Source organism: Glandiceps talaboti, chromosome 22 (genome assembly GCF_964340395.1).
Source record: "Glandiceps talaboti chromosome 22, keGlaTala1.1, whole genome shotgun sequence".
Classification (NCBI taxonomy): Eukaryota; Metazoa; Hemichordata; class Enteropneusta; family Spengelidae; genus Glandiceps; species Glandiceps talaboti.
In genome coordinates, this window is record NC_135570.1 from 13355322 (window position 1) to 13372821 (window position 17500).

The following is a 17500-nucleotide window of genomic DNA, read 5'->3' on the forward strand; positions in this document are numbered from 1 at the left end:
ATAGGGCGAGACCCCCTAGCATTATTCTGACTAGTATCATTCCCATCCACTGACTACGTTTGGATCAGGACTTCAGTAGTGACTGCAATTTACTGGAAGTTGTAAGGGAGGCAACTAATGGACAATATTTACTAAATTTGAAGCTCCAAGTAAGATTGAAAAAGAATATGAACAATCCAAACGACTCACTGTGTATAGTCACAATGCCACGAATGTAATAACGTAGACACGCGTTTTGGTGACGTAGAACGACAACGGCAACGTTCCCAGGGAATTTCTGTAAACCTGGAAATTTCCGCTGAAGGGTTATTTTCGCTAATTTCGCTAGACAACAAATACGCTACGGAACAAATAAGTAGTGACTAAAATGCCTTCTTGTACGTAAAGACAATGTAACAGTGGTAATTAATAAAAAAATTAGTCTTTGAGTTGAACACTGTACTGTAAAATCGCAAAGTTTTCCAGTACTGAACAGATCTAAGTTTACACTATTGTTGTAATATTAGCAGTACACGATTAATATATGGTATATACTTATAAATTGGAGTAATTGAGGCCGATGAGGGCGCAACGAATAGAACTATACAATAACATATGGCTTTCGGCTAAATTGATAAATTCGTCATTGAAGCGTAGGATACAGCGGAAGGAGACAGGGTCAGGTAACTATATGGACAGGATGCCCACCCACTTCTCATGTTATCGGAAACTCGCCAGATTAACACACTTTATCAATCTGTTGTTTCTAAATCTATACCCGCTTATTTTTAAAAAAATCAATTTTTAAAAACAAATTTCCAAGACAAACCTCATAAATGTGAACTTACTGTAGTAGTCTGTACCGTGAATAGTGCGCAGTCAAATGGAACTTTTTATGTCATAACATTGGGACAACTGTCAGTGAAAATATAATTAATATTTGATGTAATTCATATATTTATAATTTGATACTGTAGTAGATGTATGCTAATATTGACATATTATTTTGCCGGTTAAAAATTAGGCCTAAAAATGTTTGGTTCTGGTTACCCGATCCCGTCTAGTTTTTCACGTTGACCCTAAACTTTTTTTTTAGTATTCGAGAAAAAATAATAAAATCGCAAAAATTGTGTGAAGTCTCGCAAGAAATAATGAATGCGGAAACTGAAAAAGACAATATATAACTGTTCTTCCAATCTGTAATGGATGTACATCTGATGAGAAGAAACAAATAACACAGAGACCATATAGGAAACAACAGAAAATATAATTACCTGAACTAGACACTCACCATATACGAGAAACCCCCCCCCCAAAAAAAAAAAAAAAAAAAAAAAAATCTACCTACCCACCTATTCTAAAGTGAAAAAAATGAAAAAGAAGAAGAAATTCTACCTACCCACCTATTCTAAAATCAAGCGAAATCGGAACCACATAATTATTTTAAGCCTTAGTAAGACTAGGCTATACCATGGCTATACGAACGTGTTATTTGTAGCGTTTTTCAATTAACATTAAACAAAAACCCTGCATTTGATATCAGAGTAAACACAGAGTTCAACAGACCAGTTAAGTCAGCTCCTTCTTGTGCACCGAAGTACCGAACATCGGCCGGTGGGCCTGTAAATTGCAGGGTTCATCAATCGATAAACAGAGTCTGGTGTGTAACACCCCCGTTGTTATCAGATTTAATGGATTAGAAGAGCGTATTTCAAATTGTAACCAGATTCTGCTTTGAGTTATGATCAGTTTGTGGGTTCTGTGTATACGATGAACACCCTGAGGATGAAGACATGGATGTACAGATATACATAAATGTTTTCAGAATGCGGTGTATTGTAGACAGAGTGTTGCTATAGGCTAAGGGAGAATGCCATAGAAGTAATACATGAAAACACTACATGAATTGTATCAATACAACAGATAGCTTTTAAAACGTATGAACATACATCTATATTGTACATATTTTCATTTATTTGAAATTTTCCGCCATATTTGTAGCGAGCAAGATTCATGAAGACCGATAACGCGATATTCACCGATATCATGAATAGCGACAAAACAAATAAAAAGTTCAAAAACTGTCTACTTTTCTCCACACTCCCTCACTTTTTTGGGGGTGGTGTATTAAATTTGGAAAATATAGTATTTGCCGTGGAAAGGGTCACCAATTCCCTAGATATATGAACATCTAATGATCTGTATTAATATATTACACGCTAATACATACATACATACATACATACATACATACATACATACATACATACATGCATACATACATACATACATACATACATACATGCATACATACACACACACATACATACATACATACATACATATATACACACGTACATACATACATACATACATACATACATACATACATACATACATACATACATACATACATACATACATACATACATACATACATACATACATACATACATACATACATACATACATACATACATACATACATACATAAATACATACATACATACATACATACATACATACATACATACATACATACATACATACATACATACATACATACATGCATACATACACACACACATACATACATACATACATACATATATACACACGTACATACATACATACATACATACATACATACATACATACATACATACATACATACATACATACATACATACATACATACATACATACATACATACATACATACATACATACATACATACATACATACATACATACATACATACATACATACATACATACATACATACATACATACATACATACATACATACATACATACATACATACATACATACATACATACATACATACATACATACATACATACATACATACATACATACATACATAGAAAACACCTTCTAATGAAAAACAACCTGTATACGAACAAGCCTACATCCTTTATTGCATAAAATTGTTTTTAATGTACAGACTACCTGGCCTGACAGATCAAGTCGCTTGTTAAGTGGTGTATTCGACGAGAAAATGGGTCTACCTTTTCCCACAGCTGAAATATCCGGGGCATTCTATTTACTCTTTCTTTGACGTCCGTAACTATAGTGCTTTTTAAAATGTTGAACTTTTTTTTCAGGTAGACTGCGCCTCAGGGGCAAATTTCAATGAAAAATAAAGTTCACTTTTCTCCAACCTTTGCCATATCAAAGCTTGTCCTGAATGAATAAACGAAATTTAGGGAGTTCATAGTCTTGTTTTCAAGGAAATCATTGATCATTTATTTCCTCGAAGAGTTCACACACTATTTGGCAGCCATATTGGATCTTACGGATTCTAAAACATTTTGACCTTTAATTCAAAAAATGTATGATGATTCCAGAATAAGTTAGAGATTTTTTGAACAGCAACAGTAAAGGTGTAAGGAGTTTATTTCAGAGGCACATTCTACGCTGAGGTTTAAGTGACAAGGGTTATAGTAGTGACGTTTTGCTTCAGCTTGAAAGTTGCAGACGAGAACATTCAATTCATCATAGGAGTAAAGTGATAAACAAACTAACAAACCACTGTCATGTTAATAACACTATGCTGCAATAAAAAGTATCTCCTGCAATCATCCTTTATGACAATATCGACAAAACTGAAATAATTGAGAGATACAAAGGAACTAAATTTATCGCACGGTGTAATGAAATCATACGACAGGCGATCAATTTATACCTGCGAAATTAGAGGACACACATTTTATTCAATTTTAGTTGAAATTATCTTTGCTACCTTATTTTATTTACCAAATCAGATTACATTGTAAGGAGCCACTGGGTGTATCGATTCTCCCGGAAGCTTTGTTGTAACTAACGCAGAACAAATCGAAAATGTCGAAGTTTATTAAAATAAGTAATAGCATTGTGAAACTCTACGTAAATTCTATATTAACATTCTTGGCTTGCGGGCAAAGCGTCATGAAGAATTTCTGTAGCACCAACCACTGAACAAATATTCTTTGAAATTTAAGTACCACCAAAAGTTGTGTTTTGTCTTGGAATACGGTCATTTTAGAATAAATATATCATAATTGTAAAACCAATACCATGATTATCGAAATGCCAAATTTTGAAACTAACTTGATGTGATACTCATTAGTGTTACCATGACAACAGAAACATAACGAATACAGTGTTATGTTAAAACAAGTCTTCACAGAAGACATTCACTTCAATTCTTATTTAAGTGTCTCTAATGGATGATGAAATGTACACGCTTGATGAGACATGAAATATCAGCTATTGTCTTACCATTTCTATCAGGCTACGTGTCTCATCTATTGTCGATTTCATGGTAACTCCATCTATGATTCTGAACTTGATCTTGAAGATTAACAAATAAAACGAATACAAAACTATGAATTCATTTGCATTCACCTATCTTTTTGTTATTGTACATTCAATTACCCACATGCAGAAATACAAAATTTAAAAAAATGACCAACATCGACTTATCACCCACAGAGACATTGATATGCCGTCTTGAAGTCTAGCTTTCACAAATTTAAGCTTAATTGGATTCTAAAATGCTCCTTTGGTTACCATGGTTACAGACTACAAGCTCATATCATTACCCGGATACCAGGTCAATTGGCACTATTATGTCAAAGTACAACGTATATTTATACTTTCATTGAGGTCAGAACTCGAACCAATATATTGTAATTCTAAACTCGATTTGGAAAAAATGATTAAAAAGTTTTCTTTAAATAATAGTTTATCTTTTTACTTCAAATGATATTTGTGGATTAAATGTAAAGAATTTATATTTGTATGCTGTTATATTGATATCACCAAGTAAAAATCCACAGGTTGTTTACTATCTGTCACATTTTTAAACGTAACAGTCGTTAGATTCACATACGCGCGCCTTGGGGGTCCCACGCTACGAACATCTAGCCTGTAACCGAGAACGTTCGAACAAAATCTTGTGTGTGAGCATATGGTTTAAGAAAAACGTTTTCCTCAAGTCAACCTTGGCATCATGCAAATAAGCAAAAGTCAAAATGGTGGCCTGAACTTGGGATGGGTAAGTGGTTACATAGTGATCGCAATGTGACGTACGATGTTTGTCAACAAATGAAAGTCACTTCATGCGGACATGCATGTAGTTGACAAATGAACTTTAACGTGTCTTTTAATTTTAAACATACCGGGATGACTTTGTGTGTACTGGAAACCGAAACCCCAACTTGGCATTTGTTTGTTTTTTGCATCTTTCTCGTTTTGCAAGAGATGTTCCTCTCTGGGTCAGACCACTACAGTAAATATATTACAGGGGTGTGAGCTCTTAGTATTCGTATGTTTATTTCTGTGTGTCGTGGACCGATGCATGTATGTTTCAGATCAGGAAACTTACAATGAGCCAAAATGCTACATTTAAGAACCGTCGCTCGTTGAATTTATTGTAGATGAAGAAGTAAAGTAATAATCCAGCTTATTAATATTTTTCTACTAGAACAAAACAAAGAATATATTAAGAAAGGTCAAAGGTCAAATCTTGGCCAACTTGGAAGTATGTTTATACTGGTACGTGATAATTTGATATTTTCTCTAAGTAAAAAATACAATCCCATCATTCCGTGCGAGTCGGTGAACAGATGTGTTGTGTTAACTGGTCAGGAACATCAAATCGAGGTCTACCGTCATGGTGATTCCAACAATTAGCATACTTCAGTAAGTCGAACAGGATAATGGTGAAAACTAAATCAAAAGCTAATCAAATTGAGACAGAATAAAAAAAAGCGCCAGTCTAAATTTCTAATGCATGTGAACTTTCGAAGTTCTTGTAATATACACGTGTAAAAACGATCGAAAGGTGGAAACATTAGTAAACGCGTTTTTTTAATTAAAAATATTGATGAAGTGTGATATATTATGATAGATTATTTTACTTAAACTTTGTAAACTTTTGATAAATCAAAAATCAGTATTTTTAATTTCGTAAATGGAACATCAATAACCTTTTATATTTAACATATATATGTATATATGCGCATTCCAAACGAAAACGGGAATAATTTTGATTTCCGACTTCTTATACTAAGAGAGTTCTTTGTATAAATCAATTAGGGCGTGTTGAGACTTGGCGCCGGTACTCCGGTACGTCGGAAATGTTGACGTCGCACGTACTTTTCCTGGTCAGCACCCAGATCACGTTAGAATTCATTTCCATGTGTATCTGTTCATGGTGTATGATGTTTTCTGCGTGTCGAAAACAAAACTTGATTTGCATAAAAGTCAAATAGCCGAATGCGAACTGCCAACTATAAGACAACTTTTTTTATCAATAAAAAGATGGAATTACTGAGATAAATTCTTCCCGGGATTTTTTTTTAAAAGTAGAAGACGTGACGACCTTTTTTTAAAAATAGAAAACCTGTCCCTGCGATAAATACTTCTTCGATCTCATCATGGACGGTTCCCTATAAATCCTTGTCGCGCATATCCACTTTGACACAGTGACGGATAACATATATCTATGTTTTCTTATCTCCTACCATCACAGATATCAGTCGAATGATATTTCACACACAAAAAATGACGATTATAGGAAAAAACATAGAATATAAAAAACAGGTATCTGCCAAGTATCCCTTAAGACACTCCAAAAGTGTTATCAGTTCCTCGTGTTTTTCACTTCCTTGTCCTCTACACATATACGTTCTTAAAATGGGATAAGAAACAAGAAACTGTTTATCAACATTCAGGGACTTGATAGGATTGCGTCACTTATTCACAAATTCAGCGCTTTCCCTTCATACCTGCTTTTGATTCTCTGAGTGTGCTATCTTACATTGAATAGAATCCCTGTGAGATTAGCCAGCTACAACGGTAATCTCGAAGCTAGGAGTGCTGAATGGTTATTACTGTATACCAAAGACATCCCGCTTCACCGAGATCCCGTTGAATGGAGAGATATCACTAATTGATGTTTGCAACGCTAAGAGGATTCAGATATTGGATTGAGGCCCTTGTTGATATCTCCGTTGATTTACTATCGACAGACACATCTCCATGCTAAGCGAGACGTCTGTCCAAACTACCTAACACTCTAGGAAATGACTTCTGTAGTTCACTGTATCAATTAAGAAATACTCTCTCTTAAGGAGAATACAGTTCATTTGTATAAAATCACAGACAAGGAAGAACGTGTATGTGATGAAATGTATGAAAAAAAGTATATTCGAATTCTAACATATCTTGGGAATGCGATGTTAAGTTTGATTTAACTCAGGGCTTCTGTTAGAATTTGTACACTGTACAAAAATAATCTATCTTACGTTTGAATTCTTCAAAACCAAATAATTAAAAATTATGTAGAGTTTGATCATTTCCCCTGCAAATTGAGTTGACCCCTATTTTTTAAATTTTTTTAAAAATATATGACAAATACTATACTCGTTCAAGGTCGTTTTCTCAAAATCGACAATCGAAGGAAGTTACCTGGGCAGCGTGTACTAAGAATGGAATTGTATATATTTTACACATAATCTCAAACTTCCTGATGTCAAATATACTGATGACGCATACCCTTTCGCGAACAAGAATATTTAGTATAACAGCTGTGTAAGACAACGTGACATTCAAATCATTGACTATAAGATCTCAGAGAAGCCTTCCAGATAGGGAAAAAGGTGGAATGGATTACTTGGACAGACTCAAAGTATCACGGACGATTTAGTGATATATACTAAAAGCTTGCCTTTACTTGCGGGCATCTGACACATCGGATTAAGACATGATATTTTAATGAACCTGGGTTTAAATTCGCAAATTTTAATCTGAGATCAGATACAGCCCCACTACAAGGTGGTATTATGTTTGCTAAATTGAATACTTTGCACACAGGTTGTACCTAAACATTGAGTTCTCAACCAAGGAAATCTTCGATGCCGGATTGATCTTCATCGAATGCTTACTTAAGTTTGCAGCAAATGCGTGTTCATGCCCAGATGTCTTAGCCTCCGAGCTGCCCAGTCACTCGGTTGTTTCGTTTAGGTCAAGATGGCGCCAAAAACGTGCAGAGATGAATACTTCCCGGGCAAATATCGATCGGTGGCAGGTGTAATGATGGCGAGTCAATTGAACCAAAGATAGCAAAGGATACATTACAGTGTCTTTTGAACACGTCTACAAACTAATAAGATCAGATTTCGACCCAGGAATATCAAGAAATTTGAAGAAGAAAGAACTTTTCAGAGTAGTTTATACGAAATTGGTGTATATTTTTTCTCGATTAAGTGTCTCCATGTCATGCGGCAATACTGACTCAAATATATAAGTTTAAACAAAAATGTGTTAAAATATGTTCGTAGGAGTTATAGGGTAACTTTGTTCGAAACCAGAGTGTTACACTACGCACATGCTGCACCCGAATACCTTTCATTCTGATAGTACAAGATGTGGGTTAATATGGTAAAAATATTTGTTTTCTGATAAACGCTGAGAATAATGGCGAATCTTTCAAGAATTCGCTTTCAAAAGTACAAAAAAATGGTCACCTCCATTTTCAAGTTTATTGTATTGGCTATCATTTTCAACATAATTTTGTACCATGATTTTATATATCCCTGTATGCTCGTTTGTCTATATGGCCATGACTTTCCTAAAAGGTTGGGGCGGATGTGTGTAGAATTCTGATATCGAAGTAACGATAGCAAAATGCCTTAATTGACTTGTATCGTTAATGAGTGGTTTTCTTGCTAACACACATGTTATGTTTAAATGCATGAATTATTCAGGACGTTAGGGTGTATGATGCTATCTGCTCGTGCGTAAAATGAACTTAAGTGTTCTCAACTTTCATGGAAGGAAATTGCAGTTCTATTCTATTCTATTCTATTCTATTCTATTCTATTCTATTCTATTCTATTCTATTCTATTCTATTCTATTCTATTCTATTCTATTCTATTGTATTCTATTCTATTCCATACATACATACATACATACATACATATATACATACATACATACATACATACATACTTACATACATACATACATACATACATACATACATACATACATACATACATACATACATACATACATACAAACATGCATACACACATATACATACATACATACATACATACATACATACATACATACATATATACATACATACATACATACATACATACATACATACATACATACATAGACAGGCAGACAGACGGGTTAGACATACAGATAGCCAGAAAGACAGACAGCTACACTACACACGTGTGAGCACTCACCTCTCTCCCATATATACCCCCAACACCTTTATATACCAATACTGTAATAACGATGTCTACAAGAAGGGCTAAATAATTCATATTGGATTAGCTTTGATTTCTAGTAAAATCAAGTAAACATGGCCAGGTCAGGGAAATCATTTAGATTTGATCTGCAGACAAGGTAAGCATGACAGTTAATATAAAATTATTCATGTTCTTATCTTAATAAAGTGTGATTAATGGAATGAAGAAGAAACAGACAACCTGTTCAGACCTGTCTAAACCAAACCGAAATTATCTTTAGTTTCTACTAATACCAGACTATAAAATGACCTACCAATTCCAGTTAATTCCAGATCAGACAAGATCAGACAATCCGAGGATCAAAATAGATAAGATCAGTCAAAATGAGTTTAAGATAGTGTCAGAGCATTCTACAGTTGATAGGACCAGATGAAATTGATGACGAGATGATGTGAACTGATAATCAAGAGCAGTAGATGGAATGTAATCTCAGTGATAGGTAAGAAGAGATTAGACGAGGCCAGATGATGATTACGTTAGACTTGGACTGGTTCAGTTCATAGCATGACCAGACGAACTATAACCTCTAGTATTAACATTTCCTAGAATCTATGTAGCGGCCAGCTAAGGTATGACGAAAAGATAAATAAAGGCTAGAAAACAACAGCCACGTCAGACATGGATTCACCAGATCCAATCAGAACATACATACATACATTATCAGATCAGACCAGCAAAAAGGGCAAGTTATAGAAAAGCAAGCTTAATAATAATGAACACACACAAAAAATCATCAAGTAAGATCAAGTTAGGCAAAGGCAGAGAAAAACAGAGAAAATCATTTTAGCAATATACATAATCATGAAACTGTTCTTATAATATGCTTTTTTAAGGAATAATGAATTCCATAACTTATAATGAATTCCTCCAAACACTTCAGATTACGTCAGACCTATGTAGAGGAACAAAGCGGTAAAAGATCAACTCTTGGTGATGACTCAGTTATGACAACAGCATGAGTGAATAGAGGTGTTTGTTTTGTCTGAAATATTAGACACGATGACGTCATCCCACGTGCATATGAAAATGACACATTCCTTCATTTAAAGGGGAACACTACTCGAGGAAATTTTGATAAGCCATGGGTTCTGGAGAGTCATTTAATGATTCTACATCACCTACAATTACTTGAGGTTTCAGAGAAACGTCAAGTTCAAGATCTTGTGTATATAGAGTATGCTATACACCAGAGTGTGAAACAGCTGTCATGAATATTCAATGTTCAATCTTTGAATAATGTATTTCCATTATCTCCCATGATGCAATGGCACATAGCAAATATACACTGCACAATGCAGTGCACAGGATCAATTTGGCGTTTCTCTGAAATCGCAAATAGGTGATGTAAAATCATGAAGTGACTCTCCAGAACCCATTCTTTATGAAAATGTCTCTATTTCCTTGAGTGGCGTCCACCTTTAAGCCTTGGAAGGAGTGACTCAGGTCAGATTGACGTAATACATACCAATTGGTTTGTAATAATCCCAATCTTGTGTATTACCGCCAAAAGATGTTAGATACTGTTGTATTTTAATTGGAACCCTGGGGATTTTTGCTCGAGTTGCATCCATGAAGAAATCTGAGCACCGTAGCATAACATAGAGTTGGAGATTGTATGTATGTCTAAAGTACAATTACTCTATATGTGTGACAAAGGAATGCTTGTTAATCCCTACATCCATGATTGGTCTGAAAACGTGTTCATTTCCTGAGTGTGAAAAGTGCGTGACCCCGACATATGATAGTACATAATTCATACGTCGATTATCTTTGGGATAGAATTTGTCCATATAAATAATGAGTTTTCCTTTCCCGTTTTGTCAAAACACACACACTCTCTCTCTCTCTCTCTCTCTCTCTCTCTCTCTCTCTCTCTCTCTCTCTCTCTCTCTCTCTCTCTCTCTCTCTCGCTCTCTCTCTCTCTCTCTCTCTCTCTCTCTCTCCCCCCCTCTCTCTCTCTCTCTCTCACACACACACACTCTCTCTCTCCCCCCCCCCTCTCTCTCTCTCTCTCTCTCTCTCTCTCTCTCTCTCTCTCTCTCTCTCTCTCTCTCTCTCTCTCTCTCTCGTGGGCTGTTGACATAACTTAATCAATACATGCTCCAGCAAATACACAATAACAAAGATAATCAGAAAATTTAAACAGTATTTATGAAAATCAGTTACGGTTACATCTATCGGGATTGTGGGGTAGAGAGTGGACAAAATCATGTTTATGAAAAGATGATATCAGAAGTCTGGATGAATACGGATACAAAATCATTAAGACAGTGATTGATTTTATATCACCTTGCTAATCATCTCAAAGTCCTAACTTTGAGATGACGTCACATACCCATTCACGGGATCACACTATGTGTGGATATGCTGTCAACTACGTAGAGTGTTGTGAAGAAGGATGTAATACGCGCTCGCGCTCATTTGCATACAGTAGCAATAGGTTACAACTTGCATCCTTGAAGTCAGCGCAGGCGGAAAATTGACAAGACAGATGTCTGTCGCCAACTAATCCGACTACATGCATATGGTTTCGCGCTTGTTTCATAACGTTTGACAAGTTTTCACAAATGAGCGATTTCGTGTCCTCGTTCACAGTAATATAGTTCATAAATATATCCATCACAAACAACATATTGCAAATATGAAACAAACAAACAAACAAACAAATGTAAATGAATGAATGAATGAATGAATGAATAAATAAATGAGTGAGTGAGTGAGTAAGTAAATAAATAAATAAGAAATAAGCGAGTAAGTCAGTGAATGAATGAATGAATGAATGAATGAATGAATGAATGAATGAATGAACGAATGAATAAATAAATAAATATATAAATAAATAAAACTGGCTTGCACATGATAAAAACACATACTCTTTGGCCCAGTGTTTCATATAGTAAATCTCACACCACTAAAGTGGTCTGAGAGTAAATACTACAATGAAAGCATGTTAACGTTGCCTATATGGTTATATCAAACTTCTGGTAGAAGCTCTATATTTTGTGAAGAAGTTATGCATTAATAATTAAATGGTACTATTAGATGTATACCCTGATCGTTTAATCAGAGTTGTCGAAATGACCGACGAGAGTTGTGCTAATTTGTGAAATAAGTAGGTGAATTATATTTCATATATTACTTAGGGAACTAAGTGAATTCCACATGGTACGTTTTATTACTCAAAAGACTACCCGGGAACATCTCATAAACGTGCAGAAAACATACTAAGCACGTTGTATGATCATCACAACATCAACACGAAGTAATTATTAGACAAAATAGACAAAATTTCGACACAAAATGAAAACTGAAAACAAATAGTGGATTGAGCACGAATACGACATTGCGTCCAACGCATCATGTTCAGTTCATAATTGGAATGCCGAATCAAAATTTAGATTCAGAACGGAGGCAGTTCCAGGGTAGCTGTGAGTATATTTTCAGATTACTAACGATAGGATGGGCTTGGTATTGCATGTATTATTCAATATTTAATTTAAAGTATGTTTGGTAGCCGTAACGAGAGTCGTGTTGTTATTCCCTTGGCGAAAACACGGCGCCTTGAAAGTTGAATTGCATTCATAAATGATGCATCGGAACAAATCGTGTAATATTTACAGTGTGGCATATTTTTTTTTTGAATTTCTCGGTTCGTTTGCTTTATTTCAACCGGAGAGGTCATCGTAGAGATGAAACGTATCATGGGAAAAAATACGCACTTGTCCTTATTTGGCCGGTGACTGTCGTAAAATCGTCGTAAAACAATATGTCTATTTACGGCAACTGTCCAAGACGTATCACCGATTTGTGGCAGCGGTAAAACATGCTCTAGTTAGCGAGACAGTTCTTAGTAACCCTCACACGGATTTACTGGTCGTGTTCCTCGTATTCCCGAAGTGAAAGCTATTAAAACCCTCTGGAGAACTATTAGACATTTCACAGATCTCACGAGACTTGGTTGCTATCACGTGACTAGATATACTGCTTTACATTTCAATCACGGCTGTGAGTATGGGAAGGTGCCGTAAAGTGTTATAAAGCGAGTTCCATTCCTCTATCAAATTCCCATTTGACTCAGGTTTAATGATGGATATTGTAAATACAATAGTAATTGTAAGGTCATTTTCTACTGTGAGTTTTTCCCTCAAAATCCAATAACTTTCGCAATTCGATCGCGTGATTCGAAGTTCTCAGACAAATTGATAGCACGGGGTGCCTTATATAACCTAAATTACGGATGCATTTCAATCGATAATAGTTTTCTCAGAACTCATCTAGCAGTTTGATGTTCCTATTACCAGAGAAAATGAAAAAAAGCTAAATGAAACACAAGAAAGGAAGAAATGAAACGACTTAGCGATAAACACAAACGGCCTTGGCAACCCACGCAGGCATTTTAAGAAATTAACCATCTTCTTTTACATTATTAGTTCGTTTGAATGTAGACTTGGTATGTTTTATGAGTTTTGCCACGACGTGTTATTATTGGGGACACATCTAATAAAACCTGTAAAACTGTGCAATCACGATTCGCTTGTGATATACTGCTTTACATGAACTATAGCAAACGTTTTTCATCAACATAAACGGGAGAATTTGTTTGATCATCCATCCATAAAGTGTATATTGATCAACTTAAATGATTCATGTTGGCTTGTGTGACATGTAAATGAGTTCCGCCATGTGTTATAATGACAGAGGATTGGGTATACTGATTCAGGGGTAAAGAGTTTCTCGTTCAAGGTGAAAGTAGCGGAAAATAGCTTCCGTCACACAAACTATAATACCAAAGAAACCACATATTAAAGCTGTGAACTTCTTCCGTTTCATACTCTTAATACCTTACCTATAACACACGAACAGCGAACTCCAAGAACATGTAAAGAGTAAAGGTAGGGATGAACACTATTAAATATAAACAACGTCTAATTCAGGCAAACGACCGGTAGCTGAATCTTGCATTGGTATTGTCCAATGGGATCATCCATCAAATGTTCATCCATTGATGCATCTCAGCAAGCCATCCATCCAGCCATCCAGCCACCCAGCCATCCAGCCATCAAGCCAGCCATTCATCCAGCCATCCAGCCATCCAACCAACCAGCCAGCCAGCCAGCCAGCCAGCCAGCCAGCCAGCCAGCCAACCAACCAACCAACCAACCAACCAACCAACCAACCAACCAACCAACCAAATGACAAAAGAGCCAGTTTGCAAACAGTTAGATATCTCACAGTGTCAACCACTGGAAAGAAAATAACCAGCTGGCCAAATAAACAACAAATACACCAGATATTCAAGACAATCCGTCCAACTTGACATAAAATGGAGATAAGTTCACATATCTGTCAACACTGCTGCAAACAGCACGAAAGTCCAAGATTACACCACTTTACCTTTTTCTCGACACCGTGTTTTGTTTCATACAATGTTGGGCCTCAGAGGTTGATTAGCCGAGGTTTGGCACAGCCCCCCCCCCCCTTAGCATTTTCTGACCCTGAACAAAATGAAAACGGCATACATCATCATATCAGTAAAACAGGAAGGCTAACAATATCACAAAATTAAACATTTCAAAAAAAAGTAAAATCATCTTGTGAAAGACTTGGTTGAATTCCAAGAAACAGACAAGCAGTGAACAGTAAACCTAACCGCATCTGAGTAGTAGATACATCTACGTAGAACTAGTTTGAGAGGTCTTTACCTTCCATATTAGCTATCTGTATATTTTGATTAAAACCACACACAGTCATTTTGTAAATACCCAAGGGCGATGTATAGCTTCAAGCTTCGCTTTTAAATCCACTCTCTATGGATGTACAAGGTTCACTTTGCTCAACCTTTTTCTGATGGAGGTCATATCCTGGGGGATTTTACCTGAGATACTCAGAAAAAATTGTTCGTATTATTTTTTATACACTATTCTTTCAAGGCTATTAATATTTAGATTAATCACTCGTCAATAAGAAATGATTTTCAAGCGATTTGTTCACGGCTGAAAGTAATTGTACGAATTCTTTTTAATGTTATATCATTAGCTTTCACCAGTAAATAATCGACAATGCCTTTGCCCTCTGTGGACTTTAGACATAAAATTTCGAATCTACCACAGCACAGAATACTAACCTCGCATTTGCTTAATTGTTTTGAACCTTACAAATTGCCTTCCATGTAGTTCGAAATGCGGTAATATGAGTTCTATTCATCATTTTGTGTGCAAATCAATGCCAAGCGGTCCGAAACAATTTTCTAGCGCTTTTTTTTCCATGTTTCTATTTTTGACGATATTCAACGAAGCCCCATCGGTAGTTTCATTGAGAGAATTACTACGCCATACAAGATTGGGTTTCCTCCAGTGGGAATCGGTATAATCACCAGAATATGCGATTTCTAATAAATCACTCCGGTTAGTATTTTCTCGTCGAAAATGAGATTTATTGCTTTTAAAAATATTTCGCCTCTCTGCATTCAGTAATTTGAAGTCTGAAAAAGTCAAGGAAACGGTAGGATGATGCCACAATCCGATTTAAATGTTTAGAGTTGAGATCTTTCTGTATTGTGTGATCAACAGAAGACGTCGCAAACATCTTCCTAATATGGCAGCAATTTTGCTAATTAAAAGTAAGGGAACCATGGTAACAATGGAGGGGGTGGGGGAGTGGTAAAAGTTGCATAGATATCCATACCTTTTACTGCAATTTTGTTTGGGAATCTTGATAAATAGTCTGGGTAATTACTCAGGTAAATTAGCATAATTATGTATACCTCCCTCGACTAAAGCACCAGATTCTTATTCGAAACCTATGCAATACTTGCAAAATAGGATGATTTTGATGCGAAATGCTAACGCTTTACATAAATCGTATCTATTCATTGAGAATTCATGTATGGATAGCTGTCCGTGTTGTTTATCAACAGTTACTACACAATTTAATCTCATTTTATCGTCAAATAACTCTCTCCGTTCAGGTGACGACGCTTCACCTAATTCCCGCCTAAAACTGTGTTTTACTGTGAACACAAAAAAGGTAGTCATTCTCCAACAACCAGCTGCAGTACAAGTCGTCTGGGAGTAAATTACACTGTAAATTTTCCCAACAGTTGAATGCAAAATACTGGATCTTGAATGCACAATGAAGATGAAGATCCACACGCGCCAACTCACTGATCAAATTAAAGTCAAAATCTTTCACTGAACACATTATAAATGGGCGAATAGTTTTAATTTCACTGTTAATGCGATTTCAGGACGAAAACAGAGTTCTATGCATAGTATGAAACAAGTCAAACTATACAGCACTCGCGGTTGAGCGCATGCTTTTGCCAAAGGCAGTTAGGGAGTCTTTAGTAATTTTAGGTGGGAGGGCTAGGGGCATTAGGGATTTATCGGATCATAGACCCTCCTTGTGGAGGGTCTTTGACCAGATTTAACAAAACAAATTCTCCGGGAAAGGCCACTTTAAAGAAATATTAGGGGAAGGGTGATATTTAACTTTGACTAATTTTATAATCTATTTTTTTTAATTTTTTGTGATTTTTGTGATCCCACCGCTGCCACCACATCTCGTCACTGCCACCGTAATATTATAACACAACAGCCACATCACTTCGAGCATCCATTGAATGAATCAGTTATGTATAGCTTTTGTGTTTGGAGAGGATTGGGTCTCACATCAGAGAAGGGAGACATTGGGGGATACTATCCTGGAGCGGGGATAAGTCTTCCACGCACTGTCGGTAGAATACACAGCCCTGTCCTCGTTCCCGAGTAATTTAATGACTACATGTACAGATTCTTGTTTTCACCATTTTATCCTCTATGATTCATTCAGCAAGAAATGAAAAGAATGGAGACGCCTACAATTGCAGGGTTTGTGAAGTTAATCAAGCGAATCCTTATAAAATAAAACACTTTGTACAAATGGAAAAGAGAGTCGTAAGCGAGAAACGGTTTCAGGTGAAATAATAAGTCTTCCCAAGTCTATGTGAAGACGTGATTAATGTGTCGATATTAAATTGGTTGGCTATCTTGACAACTCCTAGCTTCGTGGAGTTAAAAGAAATATCGTTTCGATTATAAAACGGTCTCAAACCACGCGAGAACAGGGAAGTACCTGATTTGTAATCAGTTCCAGAAAGCGAACAAACAAGAATTTATTTCCACTCAGAACGTTTACAG